The 15,480-nt window shown below is 40.5% G+C and overlaps 1 protein-coding gene across 3 annotated transcripts in view; it reads left to right on the top strand.

Annotated features, from left to right (window-relative positions):
- The window catches only part of LOC137169497 (kelch-like protein 29), a 219,093-nt gene that overhangs the window by 14,695 nt on the left and 188,918 nt on the right, over positions 1–15,480 (top strand). For 2 of the 3 annotated variants that reach the window (XM_067572720.1, XM_067572723.1), the window contains exon 2: positions 1,738–1,806. The gene's annotated coding sequence lies outside the window, so the exon portion shown is untranslated. Of the gene's footprint in view, positions 1–1,737; positions 1,812–15,480 lie in introns of all 3 variants that reach the window. The other variant, XM_067572721.1, reaches the window with a different exon arrangement.

Below are 15,480 nucleotides of genomic sequence, written 5' to 3'. Positions count from 1 at the left end.
GAAACTTCCTCTTCAGCATGTCTATTTCATCTCTCCTATCGTTTTCAAAGTCAAAAGTATTACTTACTTTGATCGCCTCTTCTCCCGCGACGTGAAGGAACGTTGGGCACCGCACCTTCTTGGACTTCTCCGCGATGCTGCTAGCAGTACAGAAGAGCTCGAAGTAGTCTGGTACCCCAGTTTCTCCAGTTTTCAACAAGATTGCCTTGAAGACTCAAACACGGTGGTGGTTGAAACTGCGTCATACTCTTCTGTCTTAACTTGTGACATCATATTATATTGATGAGGCTCGACAACAGAGTTCCATTGAGAACATAACCTTACTGGATCCTCGTGAAATATACAGTAACATGCTTATACAGCCCAGAACAGCAACGTCAGATTTCTAGACTTCCGCATTACGTACATCCTGAACTACGGGTACTTACAAGGCACAAAGACCTATTACATTACATCATCTATTTCTACTTCAGTAAAAAGTTGCCTACATTTCCCAGAATGGCTTTTGAGAAACCCTAGAGAGCATGCATAATTGTGCCTGAGAATTTCCGGTTGTGGGTTTTATGTGTAGGTGCAGAGAGAAACCAATAATCCCAGTGAGAGCAGAGCAAGAGGTTTTCCAGCTTAGAAAAAAGGAATATTAACAGCATTTGCCTTAAATTCAACGCAGCTGCATTGCATTCTGGTTCACTGAGGCTCCACTGGAGGCAGAAAGTTATATCTGTTCCTGATCCATGATGGATTTCTGTCTGTGTGATTGTTAAATTTAGAAAGAAAACCCCTCGCTCTTTGATATGAAGGGGATTCTACCAAAACCTGATGTTTACACTACACATTTTGAGATCAGCTGCAGGGGAAGTGTGATCTTCATTTTGGCCAGTAAAATGTTTCAAAAGCATCAAAATGATTCAAATACTTTTCAGTTCTTTAAAGATACAGTCCTTTTTTTGCCTCTTTGATCTTTATTTCTTTGATTTACTGTGATCAATTCATAGTGATAAAAGGTGTCTACCAAAGTTTCTTTTTTTTTTACTTGTTCTCAGCAAAAAATTGCCCTTGCACACTGATCCCAAACAGAAACACACACTCTCATATACACACACTCACACACTCAAAGTGAGATGTGGTGACCTCCAAAGGCTGCCACTGTGGAGGAGTCAGATGATCGCTGTTTACGGACACCAGCGCTGTTGTTACGTTCGACAATGAAGGCCTTTGAAGTCATCTCCCATGCGAACCATCTGCTTTGTCGTCATCTTAAAAAGAGCAGAGCGTTCAGTTTTGCATATAATTGTAGGTTTTTTTTTTTGTTTTTTTTTTCCCCACTGAGGCATTCATTTGCTACCAGTCTGTCAGAGCTTTCCCCAACTCCAGCCATATGCCTTCAATTTGACCTTTTCCCCTGCCAAATTATCCGGCGTTGACCTCTAATGTTCTCTCAGGACAGTTGGATAGTTATTGATAGGGTTTGCACTGTAGCGTATGTCTCTGTGGAGTCATTTATCTGTTCTCCAGACCAAAGATTACACTAATAAATCTCTTGATGCAAATTGTTTCTCACTTGAATGGGTTTTTTTTTTTTTTTTTTTTTTTTTATTCTTTGAGTGAAGGGATGCCTGATTTTCATCATTAACAGATGGCGAACACAAGAGTATTAGGGCCAGATTTATAGACATTTTCATTTCATTTTGTGTTTTAAAGCCTCACCATATTAACCAACTGTTATTGTTTCTGCAGGTGTAGACGGCAATACTCAAAAGATCTAATTTGTCTGTGATGAGCATCCCCATCCACCAGAGACCAAAGGTACGGTAAGATATGAAAAGCTCATTATCTTATGTTCCAATAAACATTTTATTATGCGACAGACAAGCCACCCAGCATGCTAGTACAATGAAATATGAGCCAGTCATATTCTACCTCATCATTTCATTGTACCCTTCCTGTTTCCCATGGAAAACATTTAGGTCACATGTCTTTTTAGTAATTTAACTAACATTATTATTGTTGTTAAAGTTAAAAATAAATGATCAAAAGAACGATAAATTGTGCTGTAGCATAACCTGACAAATTCCAAGTCTCCAGTCATAATATGCAGTACTTGATCTTTTGATAGAGCGTACTGCGTGTGTAAATGTTTTGTGGTGTTGGCCTGGTTTAGTGGGGGGTCGATCGTCTGGAATTATTTGATATATGGCGTCATTAATTCTGCTTGACTTCCCCGCAGTGTCCAGAAAATGAGCTCTGTCTGTCTTTGTTTCTTCTCCTGCAAAGATCTTGCAATTCTGTCAGCAATTACGGGGTTAGAGCCTGATCTCGGGTCATTAAGAGATAGGATTACTCCTGGACTGCAGGACCCCAGGAATGTACAGACCCCTCTGGTGGTCTGCTCACCGCTGATGAAATAGAATTGAATTAATGGGGTTGCCCACTGCGAGGACTGATTAGAACGACATACTGCCTTTGATCCCTGAGCGAGGTGACCAGGCGCGGGCGCCACAGGCACATGGGGGAGAAGGGGGGGGGGTTGGGCTTTTGTGTCTGAGTGTGTATGTGTGTGTGTGTGTGTGTGTGCGTATTAGTGTGTGTGTGTCCGTCCTGGGTCAGTGCATTACTGATGAGCAGGACTCATTATGTGCGCTCTTTGCTGGGGTTCAACCCTCACTGGGGGGCTTCAGGTATAAAATCAGTCTGTGTTGTTTGGTGTGCGTGCTGTGGAAGGCTGCCTATTTGATCCAAAGCTGTGGTGGTCCACACAGCGTTCAGCTTTCACAGTTTGCCAAATTAACTGTTGTGCTGCATACAGTATATTTTAAAGTCTCACCTGTGATCACACCTGCAGATTGTGTTTTGTAGTCTGAACTACAGTAGTTACAGTTAGTGTGATGCTGCAGACTGTTGCTAGTTGTCCGTCATGTGTTGAAGTTAAACAGCACAACTCATTAACCTGGAATGGTTTCAGTTTACTACTGTTATTTAACCACTTTGTTGGTAAAAGTACAACTTCTTGTAGTAAATTGGAAAATTCACACAGTGTATATGAGTTGATGAAGCCCACTTGAGCATAACACGAGGCCTTAGATTTCTTCAACATCAGCCATTAAGGCATCAGTATATTTCAACAGAAGTGCTTGTGAGATGGTCAAACAGCATCTGAAATGATCTGAGTTCAGAATTGGAATTTCTGTAACTTCTGAAACCGATAATGATGTACACCTCACAAAGTGATTGGCCAGATGTGTGGAGGCGTGAAAGTAAGCAAGGTTTGAACTTCTCTCTTGAGCTCTCTTTTTAAAAATTCTTTACACCACTGTTTTTGTATGGCACCAGGCTTTTCACCCTAATTTGAATGTGGCTGTTCCAAATGGTTATAAACACTTTGGCCTCCGGATGTGGTCAGACGACTCTTCATATGAAGTTGTTGGGTTTTTTGTTTTTTTTTCAAGCATACCCAGACCATTAGCTTTCAACTTGTCAGTGTCCACCAACTAATCCCACCTCTACATTAATACAGCAACAAATTCCCCCAGTTTGTAAGTCAGACGTATTATGGCGTAAAATTACTAGTTTTGAAGATGACATTATGACCTATAGTTCTTAGGTGAATGTACTGCCCACAAAGTGCGGCTTTGCATTATAATTAAACCATTAAGGAGAGTTTCAGCTGACTACAACATGTATTTTTTTATTTGTTTGCACTTTCAGTGAATTTTACAAGGAAGGTGATTCAACTTTTAAGGTCCACTATTGTTACCCTGCATTCAACCCATCTACCCGCTAATCGAAATCGTCTATGGGAATATCTTATGGCCAGTTGGTACCCGTTGGCTATAAGGTGTCACCATCCGTCTCTGTATACCCATAAAGCTCGGAATGGTTTGGGGTTTTTCCATTAGTTGGTATGACTGTTCTTTCTCCAAACAAACTGCACCACATTTAGCTTGGAATAGGATGCAGACTTGCATTTTCAGGGAGCCTTGGTGTGGTTATTTGTTGCAGAGCCAAGTATGAATGCTGTTGTTCTCATTTTTAACTACAAAGAGTGAGTGATTCAGAGTTAGTTTAAACCACTCCAGACATTCTTGGTGTAAATGTGCCCTAAATCATCACAGCAGAGTTTGAGAACAAGAACAGAGAGTAACATCCTTTTTAGAGTACAAAATTATAAATCTACATGATCAAAAATCCTACTGTCTGCCAAGCCTGCATGCGGAATTGAAGCTGGAACACAACACAATATGTTTTTATACCACATACCTTGGAAAGTAATGGTCATCATCACCCTTGTTTGCCCAGCAGTGTGCTGTTTACGTTGGGCCCCCAGACGGTAAGCTGGAGCTGTCTGCCGGAATCATTCTCAAGGCTACCTCAAGTAATGATAGATGACAAGCTTCTGTGAGGAGGAAAACAGGTCTCTAACAGCATGCAGAGCCGCTCAGACAAAGGTGCCATCAGCTGGCAGCCTACCTGCTGCAGTAGTTGTGGAGGAAGGTTGGGGGTGGCTATGCATAAAAGACTGCAGGGGACTCTGCAGCAGCTAATGAGAAAGAAAGCTACATCTCTTCTGTTGAGGAGTGCAGAAAATTATAGTGAGACGTGCGCTGTGACTTCCTCCTGTCAGTGAATACTAATAACACCGAGTGGTCACCTCGTTTTAACTGTTGTTCCAGCTTTGTCCTCGTCCACAGGACTAACTTAGACTTTGGACTGAGCAGTAATTTTCTATATTCTATGCAGAATGTCTTTTTTTTTGTCCACATTAATGATGTCAGCCACCTTTTTTGGAAGTGCTCTCTGGATCAGTGGATGCCATATGCCAGGTCAAAATGGGAAAATGGGGTTCATTACCTTTTAAAATTTATACCAAGGGTTGGGCAAGTATCATCCATCATGTTTCACTGGAATCATATTGTGATATGATGATTATTTGGCCTGACGGAGGCCCCAGAGAAGTGTCAAGAGCTCGCCAAAAACATTAGGATTCATTTCCTGGGGACCATGAATATCCACAGCACATTTTGTGGCCATAGCTTGACAAAATCGATTGGTTCTTTGGTCTATAAAATGTCAAAAAATGAGGATCAGTGTCGCCCGAAGCACAAGATGATGTCATCAGTCCACAACCCATTCAGATATTCAGTTTACTGTCATTGAAGACTCAATAAACCAGAAAATAACATTTGAGAAGCTGGAATCAGAGATTTTTTTTTTTTACTTTTTTACTTAAAAAATGACTCAAACAATTAATTGATTATCAAAATAGTTGGTGATTTAATTTTATAGTTGATAACTAATTGATTCATCGACTAACTGTTGCAGCGGTAGTGGACCTTGAGTTTAAATAATTTTGTCAAAAATTACTGTTTCCAAGATCAATAAATCATTGATTCTCAAATCTGGCTGTTAGTTTTCAAGGTACTTGGTCATGGACAAACTTCTGGTCAAAGGTGTCACTAAAATCATTAAAAAATAATTATATTGGATCATGATTATTCATACAAAATGTCACAGCTATGCCGGCATATGTAGCTTGTTTAGTTATATAACATAACACTGCATTTTGCATACATACTTACTGTGCTGCAGTACTGTACAAAAGTTTTAGGCACCTCAGGTTCTTATCTTATTATTACATTATATATCTTCTTATTCTTTAGATTCTTATCCATAATGCAATACCATCAGGGAGGCATCTGATTGGTCCCAAATTCATTTTGCGGCTTAACAATGACCCCAAACACACAGCCAGAGTCATAAAGAACTATTTTCAGTAAGAAGAAGAACAAGGAGTCCTGCAACAGATGATATGCCCCCCACAAAGTCCTGATCTCAACTTCATAGAGTCAGTCTGGGATTACATGAGGAGACAGAAACAAGTGAGGCAGCAAAAGTCCAAAGAAGAACTGTGGCAAGTTGTCCAAGATACTTGGAACAGCCCACCTGCCAAGTTCCTTGAAAAACTGTGTGCAGGTGTACTGAGGAGAACTGCTGCTGTCACAGCAAATATTGATTTCATTTCGGGTTTTTTTCTCTTTACTGCACTTTGTATGAAGTTAACCGATAAATAAAAACAGATTATAGCAATATTTTTGTAAGCATCCTCACTTTACACCAACCATAATTAAAATCAGTAAGTTTCAGTTTTTAATAACACTGATATTAGATACCGAAATGAAATGTATATTGTTTTATATTTTGTGAATACAGTATTCATAATGGGGGAAAAAAAGACAGAAGTACATAATTACAGTTTGTGTTTATACGCAAATGTCCTTCTACCTAATGCTGTGATGTTCTCTCCTCTTGACTTTAAGCCGTCGTGTCATGTGTCATCTTCCACATCCACATTTTTCAGCATAGTTATAACATAAAGTAGAAGCAGCCTTATATAATGTTAAACGCTCTTTTAAAAAAGCCCTGCCTTTTTAGTCTGCTTGAGGGTGAGCCCCCACCCACCACCATTATTAAGACAAGACAGAGTCCTCACCTGCTGACAAAGGGAAAAAAAAAAAACCTTGAGAAGGGCGTTTATCTGGATGCAGCACCAGCGAAGTATTTAGCTGTAGAGAGTAGAGACAGAAAATGATGTGGGTAGTCTTGGGTAAAGGTATGTTCTAAGCAGAAAAGTAATGTTACTAATGATGCAACCTCTGACCTGATCGCCATGAGGTGCGTGTCTGATATTGTCTTTGCTGCTGAGAGCAATCAGGTGTGCAGGAAGGAGGGAGAAGAGAAACGGGGGAGCAAGGTCAGGCTTTTCACAAGCCTCCCCCACTGCCATTCATGAGACGACCTCCGGCCCCTGCGGCACACAGCCACTGCCTTAATCATAAAAATGTCTTCCTTCTATTTTTTTTCCCCCGGTACACGGGATCGCATTCACACACCGTTACCAGACCATAACAGAGGCGGAACATAAACACACATGCATAAACACCAAGCGTGGCTCGCGCTGTCACACGTACCCGGTTATATTCTTGTCACATAAACAGTGAGGCATTGTCTCCTGCACGCCCCTGGAGTGATTAAGACGTAAGGCACCGCAGGGGGTCGGCCCATGGTTAAAGGAGCATAGAATCCTAAGAGGCTGACACACACAAACACACACACATAGACACAGCAGGGGTTTTAACATTGCATCTTATCCAGGCCATTGAGGCTAATATCTGTGAATGGGCATGCTGGCACTTTCAGCGGTGCTATCAGTATAGTCTAGTGCCCTTAGGGACTGCACAGCATAAACACAAAAGTGTGTAACTACTTTATTTCTAGTGTCCTCACGAAGGAGTGGATGAGTAAAATAACAATACTCCACCTTCTTAAGTCATTTAAGTTTAAATGTCAGATCATATTTTGCTCAGAAGATAAAAGTTTTCTACTTTGCAGTTAGGAAGCTAAAATGCTACCTGTTTATCCTCCATGATGTCACCACCTTGTTCTCACTCTGATGTTTAACAAACTGTTTTATAAGCTCTTTTGTGCATTATATCAAATAGCACATTGTAAATTGAATAGGCTACAAAACCCCATTGCATTTATATCAGCTTCATTATAAGCTTTCCAAAATGAAAAAAAAAAACACTTTTTTTTTTAACTAATTTGAAAATGTCACCTGGCCTTCCACTGAAAAGTACTTAGTGTTTTTATTGTCCAGTTTGTTTAGCTTTGGTTAACCAGAAAACTGGAATTAAACATCTCTCTCTCAACAATGTCATTGAGCTAAAGGTGAACAACATGTGATAAATCTAGCTGAAATAAAAAGCATCAGGCATCTTCACTGTTTTTAACAGTGCCAGCTGCAATTTATTGATAAAACCGTGAGCTGTAGAAATAAAAGAAAAACAAAAAGCACACCTGCAATGAAAAATCATTCAATTCAACAGTGGGAAAACAAACAAACAAACATGCTTTGCAGGTTTGTATTCATTTATTTAAAAAGGACAATTAAAATATATCCTTGTATTACTTTTTAAAATTGGCATTTCAGCAGAGGATTGTAAGTCTGTCACGGTGACATAATGCAAAGAGAAAGCTAAAAAATGTTGAGCATCACCAGCTGTCCATCCATCCATCTATTCATCCACAAAATCCTGTCAGCCATGGTTTGCCTGAGCTCTCTGTTACCAAACCTTCATTTCCCCTTTGGTGACGATGTCCTGCAGCCTGATGATCAAGCAGCAGGCTTTGCCATTTCGGAGCATATAGCGTGTCTGTCATGTCTGCTGTCTTATTTAAAGGGGACCCATTATGCTTTTCTTTTTTCAGTTATATATATATAATATAAATAAAGTTACAATGTCGGATGTTCATACTAAATGTGGCCAAGCAGAGGCTACAGACTGCTCCGAGTGCTCAGTTTCGAATGTTTTTTTCTACTTTCAGCCCGAGCCGACATTGGCTCTTGACGGATTTCTTTATGTGGTCATCTGTTCACTGCTCTGCTTGGCTAAAATAATAGCATTTTTACATTGTTTTGGGGGTAGTCACGCTGAGCCGTGACTGGAGTCGAGCTGTCACGCTGTGAGTGTTTTTCCATTACACAGCAGGGCAAAGTAAAATAAGTTGTTTACCTGTTTGAGGTGTGCTGGTTGTCTGCAGCTCTTCATCAAACATCTCACTTCGGCTGTTTCTGCTTGTACTGTTCCTCCGTGCATTATTTCTAACTGATCAACTGAACAAAGAGCTCCAAACATCTCCATATGTTGTTGTGTCGACTGGTTTTTAGTGCTGCTAACGATGCTCTGCTAATTTGGTGAGGAACATTTAGTCATTTAAAAGCTTTTTATATGAAGCGGTAAAGCAGGAAAGGTTGGGTTTGCATCGGCGGTAACTTAACCCTTGGCAGGCCTCTGGAAAGCTGGCCAATCAGAACAGAATGGGCTCATTGAACAAGGGGCCTTAAAGAGACAGGAGCCAAGACTGCCTGTTAGAGACAGAGGCTCAACTGAGGGGCTGCATAAAGGGCCAGTATAAGATAAATAAGGAGTTTTTTGAACTGTGAATCATGCAAAGCTGCTCTAGTGGAGTTCCAGATTAAAAATATAGAGCTGGAAATGAGCATAATAAGTCCCCTTTAAGTATATCTACACCTGAGCGTCCCCTGTGCCAGGCCTCCATGCAAGTGATGCCATATTGATTTTTATGAAGGGTATCCCTGCTCTGGCTATGGAGAGGCATCATGGCATGACCCATATATCAAAGCTTAGTGTGTCATTAGTTGCCATGCTTTTGTAAGATGGTTATCATAGCAGATAAGGTATATTGTTTCACTTAATGTCTTAAGCGGCACTCAACTTGAGCACTCAACTTGAATCACGATGTGTGCTTTAGGAACAGAGTTATAGGTAATTTCATCTTTGCAGAACATTATATTGCATTATATTACTTTGCTTTTTCCTTCTCAGAGACCCTACAGTAGCTACTATAAAGAAGGCAGTCAGCTTTTGTCTTCTTTTTTTTAAAGTTATGCCAATAACTTATTGTTTTATTTCACTGTAACCTCTACAATGACGCTGACACGATGCACATATAAAATAGAGCATGCACAGTGTATTATGCAATATCTGAGATTCAGATAAAAACCGGTAACTTATTGCTGTTTCTTCCTCTTTGTTGCTCTCTGAACTTGACTGAGCATTTACATTTTTCAGCTGACTCAAGCTGTTTGGCGGGTAAAAATATGATTTCTTCTCCTTTTTTGCCTCATGGGCCAAGCTTGCTGCACAGTGGAGCGGCTTCCCGTCCTGCATCAGTTGAAAACACACTGTCATCGTGAATAGCCGTGGTCTCTCCAGCACCAGCCACCGTCAGATTCACAATGATACATTTGAAAGAAAGCAATTTCTAAGCCTAGTATGAAAACTTCTTTTTAACCTTAATTACATCGCAGCTCTGTAAGGACCAAATGTTCTCTACTGAAATTAATTTCCTAACAGGTCTCTTATCAAAGAATTCAGATGTACCTTCTTATCGTCTCTGGTCAAAAGGTCTGCATGAAAATTTACTCTGAATTAATTGCCAGTATCATCAGCCAAATTTTTGTTTGGCTATCTCCCTAATGTTGACATAAGCCTTAATGGCCATCTGCACAGAGCAACTCATTATGGCACATATCTCTATCCCTACATATGTAGGGGACGTCTCAGATGTTTTACGGCATTTTCCACTGCTGTTCACAAGCGTGACTAAGGTGCCAAGGCTTGTGTGCACACTGGTGCTGCTCGAGGCAGAGAAAAACCATAAATGCATTTTCCACTTAAACAGGGACTTGGGAGGCTGCTGCCATTTATCTAAATGGTTATTGCTGAAGTCTTTCAGCAGAGATGAGAGAACTAATACAGACATTAAGTAGTTAAGTGATTACTAGCATACTACAGGTCATTTGGTGTTATGCTTTTACTCAGGCTCTTGAAAATAAAGATTTGTTCTTCAGGTTCTTTCTGGCCTTAATGATAGAGTCTCTAATCGCACCTCTCGATCCACAGGTTGTGCTTTTGGTGCACATGTAAGACTGTTGTAAGGATCCTCGTGCAGTTTTATGGATGGGACACATGTGTAGTGCAGATGTCAAAGAGATTCTATAGGGGCTTAACAGAGGTGACCCCGTACTTGTAAATGTGCATTCCTGCACCATATGTGTTTTTTCTCAACTCTGCCCCCAAAGTGTCCTCGAAAATCCATGCATAACGCCCAGGCAAAAACAAATCAACTTTTAGTTTTAACTCCCGCTGCTTACTAGAATAATCAGAATTCACATCAACCTAGCTGCTCACACAACTCAACTGTCTTTCTCTCTCTTGAATTGTAAACTGAAAAATGAAAGTGCTGCTTGTAAAATTGATTTTGAGATTGAAGTAGAAATTCGTTGATAAAAAAAAAAACAAAAAAAAAACTTGACACTAAGCTTAGAGAATCTGTGCAGGAAAACAGTGCAGCATGCGGTGTGAGCCTAGCTAGGTATGTTTTCTGAAGTGTACTTCAGGTATCAGATGAGTAGGTGTTTCTTGGCTTTAGGGCAGTTGGAAAAAGAAGCCCCCCTCTGTACATACTGACCTTCTGTGACTAGATAAACTGGTGAAAGAAGAACAAATATCTTGGTGAGCAGTCTGTCAAAATATGGCGCCTCTCTATGCAGTTTTCTCACGGGTTTTTTTCCAGAGATGCCATCTACAGATCTCATTCAATGTATTGATTTGAGACTGTTGACAACATACTGTACTGTGATGTTTAAAAGAATCTAGTGTGTATACTCTTGAGTCTGTCACAAATCTTTTTTCTCTGCCATTTTAACTCATCATGCCACTTATGTTCCACTCAGCTGCTATTCTGTAGAATTTGGTCTTCTGTTTGTCTATCTCCTTCGCTTTTGTCAAACTTACAACCACCCACTGAGATCAGATTAAAGCAGACATGCCGAACACAACGCTACTGAGTCGCATGCCTGGAGCAAAGCATGCTGGGATGGAGCGACACATTCGCTGCTCTGTGACAGCTGAATGGGCCAGTGATTTAAGTGCCGCTGTCTCCTGTAATTGCTCAAAATCTGATTTGGATGTATGGTACGTGGGACATTTTAATGCCACCATACTGTAATATGGTTTTATGAGATTTCACATAATCTTGTTTTCTCCGGGATTGTTGCTGTACATATGTCTTTTCTTTTTTATGTCCCAGTTTTACATTGAAGTTCCTCACACCTGTACCGAAAATAAACTTTGTTAGAAAACTTATAATGGCTGACTTCTCTTCTTCTCTATATCAGGTGTAGGCAGTGGTAGATGCTTAGAGAGTAGAGTAGGTTAGAGTCCAGCATTTTGAGATATAGAATGTCCTTAGTTGAACTAAAAGATCATATCAGAGCCAGCCAAGACCTATAGTTTAATTTAGTAGTAGTAGTTTAATAGGGACCAGTCAAAGTCCTTTATCTCACTCTCTGTCTACACCAGCTCGCATGTATTTCCTGTAAATGGACTCTGCCCACAATGTGTGGCTGCAAAGTGTGCATTTTTAAAATAAGAAGAAGAAGAGGCTAAACAGTTTAAAGTGGAAAATGAAAGTTGCTTATTAGTTACTTGTAATGTTTGGAGAACCACGACCATCTCTTTGGAGTGTTACGATTTTTCATGCAGTTATATTTGTAATCCTTTGTATCTGCTTTACTGTGATGTAAATATAATCAAATGAAATAATTCCAAGAAAGAGCGCAGGCTATTCTTCCACATGCAAGACTATTTAATTAATCAAGTATAATCAAACATGGAGTATTTGAAGTGGACTTGAGTTGTGTATTATGCAGCGATATTATGTACAGAAATATCTGACTGGTGTATGTATAACTATATGAACGAAGAAGTGGTGACAGATTATATATTTATAGATACAATGAGGCTAATCCAACTACCTCCTAATTTATTCTCAATTTTGTTTGAGAGTGAACTTTAATGTTGACGCTCTACCTTCGTCACACCAGGAAAAAAAAAGTTCTCTGTACTTCATTTTTTTTCAACCCTATGGCAAAAAACGTGGAACAACTTTTTGAGGTAAAAGTTGCACTTCCCTATCATCTCCGGGGAATTAAGTTTTTGACATGCCTGGAGCAATTTCAGCACATCCGAGCAAAGAGCTGACAGGGTCACCAACCTGTGAGCCTCAGTCCTTTGCCCTTACCATGCACCCATGCCATCCACACTTTCTTCTCTCTGCTACCCGCTCTTCTTTTAAAACTTTATTTATTTCATTTTTTTTTTATCTCTTTACCAATTCAGCCACTTCTGGGCTGAGAGGGCCTCTTGTTTTGGTTGTGAAAAATCAATAGCCATTACAGGAGGGAGAGAGAGAAAGACAGAGAACACACTCAAGAGGGAGGGAGACAGACTGCTATCCCTGTCAGTCTGACCCTGCCTGATGGCTGTCATCTCCCTTAATTGCTTTGCTAATATCATCCGCACTCAGCCTGGATCTAGGTCAGCAAAGCCCCTCTGCTGGAGCTGACTGGAGGCTGTCCCTCTCCATGATCTCTCTCTCTCTCTCTCTGCCTTTTTTTTTTTCCTTTTTTTTCCCCTGCGGGCTCATCTCAATTAGAATAAAAACATACAGTAGAAATATGAGAAAGATACATTGTGTCTTGTCTGTGAAGGTTCTTAGACATCCAGGTCATGGTTATCCAAGCAGGGTTGAATTAAGGGCAACGGGACTTGGTTGTAAGATTCTTGTAGACGTTTCGCCCCTCATCCAAAGGGCTTTATCACCTCTATCTGACTGGTGGGGAGCCCCAGGTATTTAACCTCTGTGGGGTCGTTATCAAGGTCAGCGGCTGCGGTTACATGCACACACAGCAGCTGAGATTGTCACTATAATGAGTATAGCTGGTCCACCTTAAGCCAGTCCACCTTAAGTGAACTGGTCAGGTTAGGCTACCCCATTGTGGCTAACTTCGGGGCTGACCCCCTTCACTTTAATCAGCAGGTTGCAAGCAGGACACGGGTATTTGGCTTGGGTCTTGAGGAGTTGTAGCATTTATTCACTGATAAATAGCCTGAACTGTTGACAAACTGCACTGCTACCTGCACAGCTGCTAACTTCATACTCTCTGTCACACACGCTCTCCTCTCTCTACCGTCACCTGATGTTACCCCCCACATGGGGCAAACATGCGCAACCAGAGGGAAAGGATCGGATTAAGCGTTTACATGGTTAGTAGGTGGTAATATTTTCCTTTTGATCGGATTATTCAAAGGTTTACACCGCCCCTCTCAACCCGATTGAAAATTCCTTCCTGGCTGGATTGGGCCAGTCTCTTCCGATTGAAGTGGTTACATGAGCCATTTTTATTCTTATTGGACTATTATTCCGATTATTTGTGGAATATTAGGGTCCGTGTAAACGTAGCCATTGATACCACTCAGTTCGTTAGCGCTCCTGGCTGTTGTAATGACAGTCGTCAGAGTCATCACATTGTGTCTTGTTCTGAGATGACCTGGGTCTAGATGAATCCAATCAGATTTTTTTTTTTTCCCCGGCGGTAGGTAATCATTTATGCACCCAGCTCTATTCTGGGCTTGGGAAATAGGCTTGCCAGAATTAACCTTCATATTTCCCTCAGGTGATGCGGGATCTTCTTTTTCTTTGTCTGCCATCTCTCTGCATCTCTGTGCACCTTCAGGTCAGACTACAAAGCTTCTTAGCAACCGAGGAGCTTAACATTGACAACTTCAGCAAATAACCTATATACTGTTTGTTTTATGTGTAAGATTTGATGATCAGAATAGTAGAATAATTCATCACTGGGCAGTTGCACACTAGTCAGTGATTGACAACATTACTTAGCATGTAATGTAATGACTATATATTTAATGCAATTAGCACCATATGAACTATTACTGCTGATATTTAGCAAGGTGAAACTGTGTCTGGAAAATTTAAAGCTGCAGTCAGTAAATTTAATGGACAGCCATTTATTTAGAAGCATTAAAAAATAAATTGGCTTTTTATTTTTGTTTGGCAGTCAAGGATTGGCAGATATGTCAGAAATGTAGAATCAGCAGCGACCATATTCCTTTGCTGTTCTTATTTCAAAGTGAAATGTAGAGAAATCCCTTGTCCAAAGAAGAGGCAGACTTCAATCATCACTGGTGTCAGTCACTCTTAAATAAAACCGGAGGGGGTCGTAGCTTTGGTAAATAAGAGGCGTATCATTTGTTTTGGTCTGGATTTCCAAAGATTTAATCTTTTTTCTCCTCTACTCACATAAAGCAGCTTAATGAAGTCTGGAAATCTAAATGCATCCTAGTTCCCGTTGCCAACGCACCATGGTGTTCTGTCTCAAATCAGTCGATGCTTCAATTATTTTTACTATCAAGTAGGTTTGCATAACAAAACATTTTCTGAGATGAAACTTAATTTCCCTTCCAGCTTTGCTTGGCAAAGTGTCCGCTGGCTCAAGAAAGTAGGCACACTGCAGTCGGTGTTTCTTGGGAGAGGGAGAATATTATGTGAGTGTTGGGGATGAAGCCCAGACCAGCTGTTTTCTGCCTCAGGGAAAATTGCAATATTCTGAATTTGATTTTGCAAGTCTGTTATCGTTCAAGGCTGTTTTTTTTCCATTCGTCCAGGATAGCTTGTACTTCTACATACCTGTTTCACCTTTTCAGATAGTTATAATCGTACTAAACCTCATTCGTTTATGATTTTGTTATTATATAAGCTTTAATACTAGGACAGTAGTATTGGGATCTTGAACAAATAGGGCCAGATCCTAAAAATTGCCCAGCAACCTGAAATCCAACCTCATACTGTCAAACTTGAACACAACAAACAAACAAATTAATAATGAAGGGGTCCGTTGGAAAAACAACAATTCTTGTCATTGGGCTGTCATCGTCGTCGGGCTCAGTCCTCTTGGCTGTAGCTTCTTTGTTGTTTACATCCCCAGTCGTGGCTACAGGCAGCCATTTTAAACAAGGTAGCAAAGCACGGACGAGG

This window comes from Thunnus thynnus, chromosome 18, assembly GCF_963924715.1.
Source record: "Thunnus thynnus chromosome 18, fThuThy2.1, whole genome shotgun sequence".
Lineage (NCBI taxonomy): Eukaryota > Metazoa > Chordata > Actinopteri > Scombriformes > Scombridae > Thunnus > Thunnus thynnus.
The sequence above is the reverse complement of the archived record's forward strand: the minus strand, read 5'-3'. Positions and strand labels throughout refer to the sequence as shown.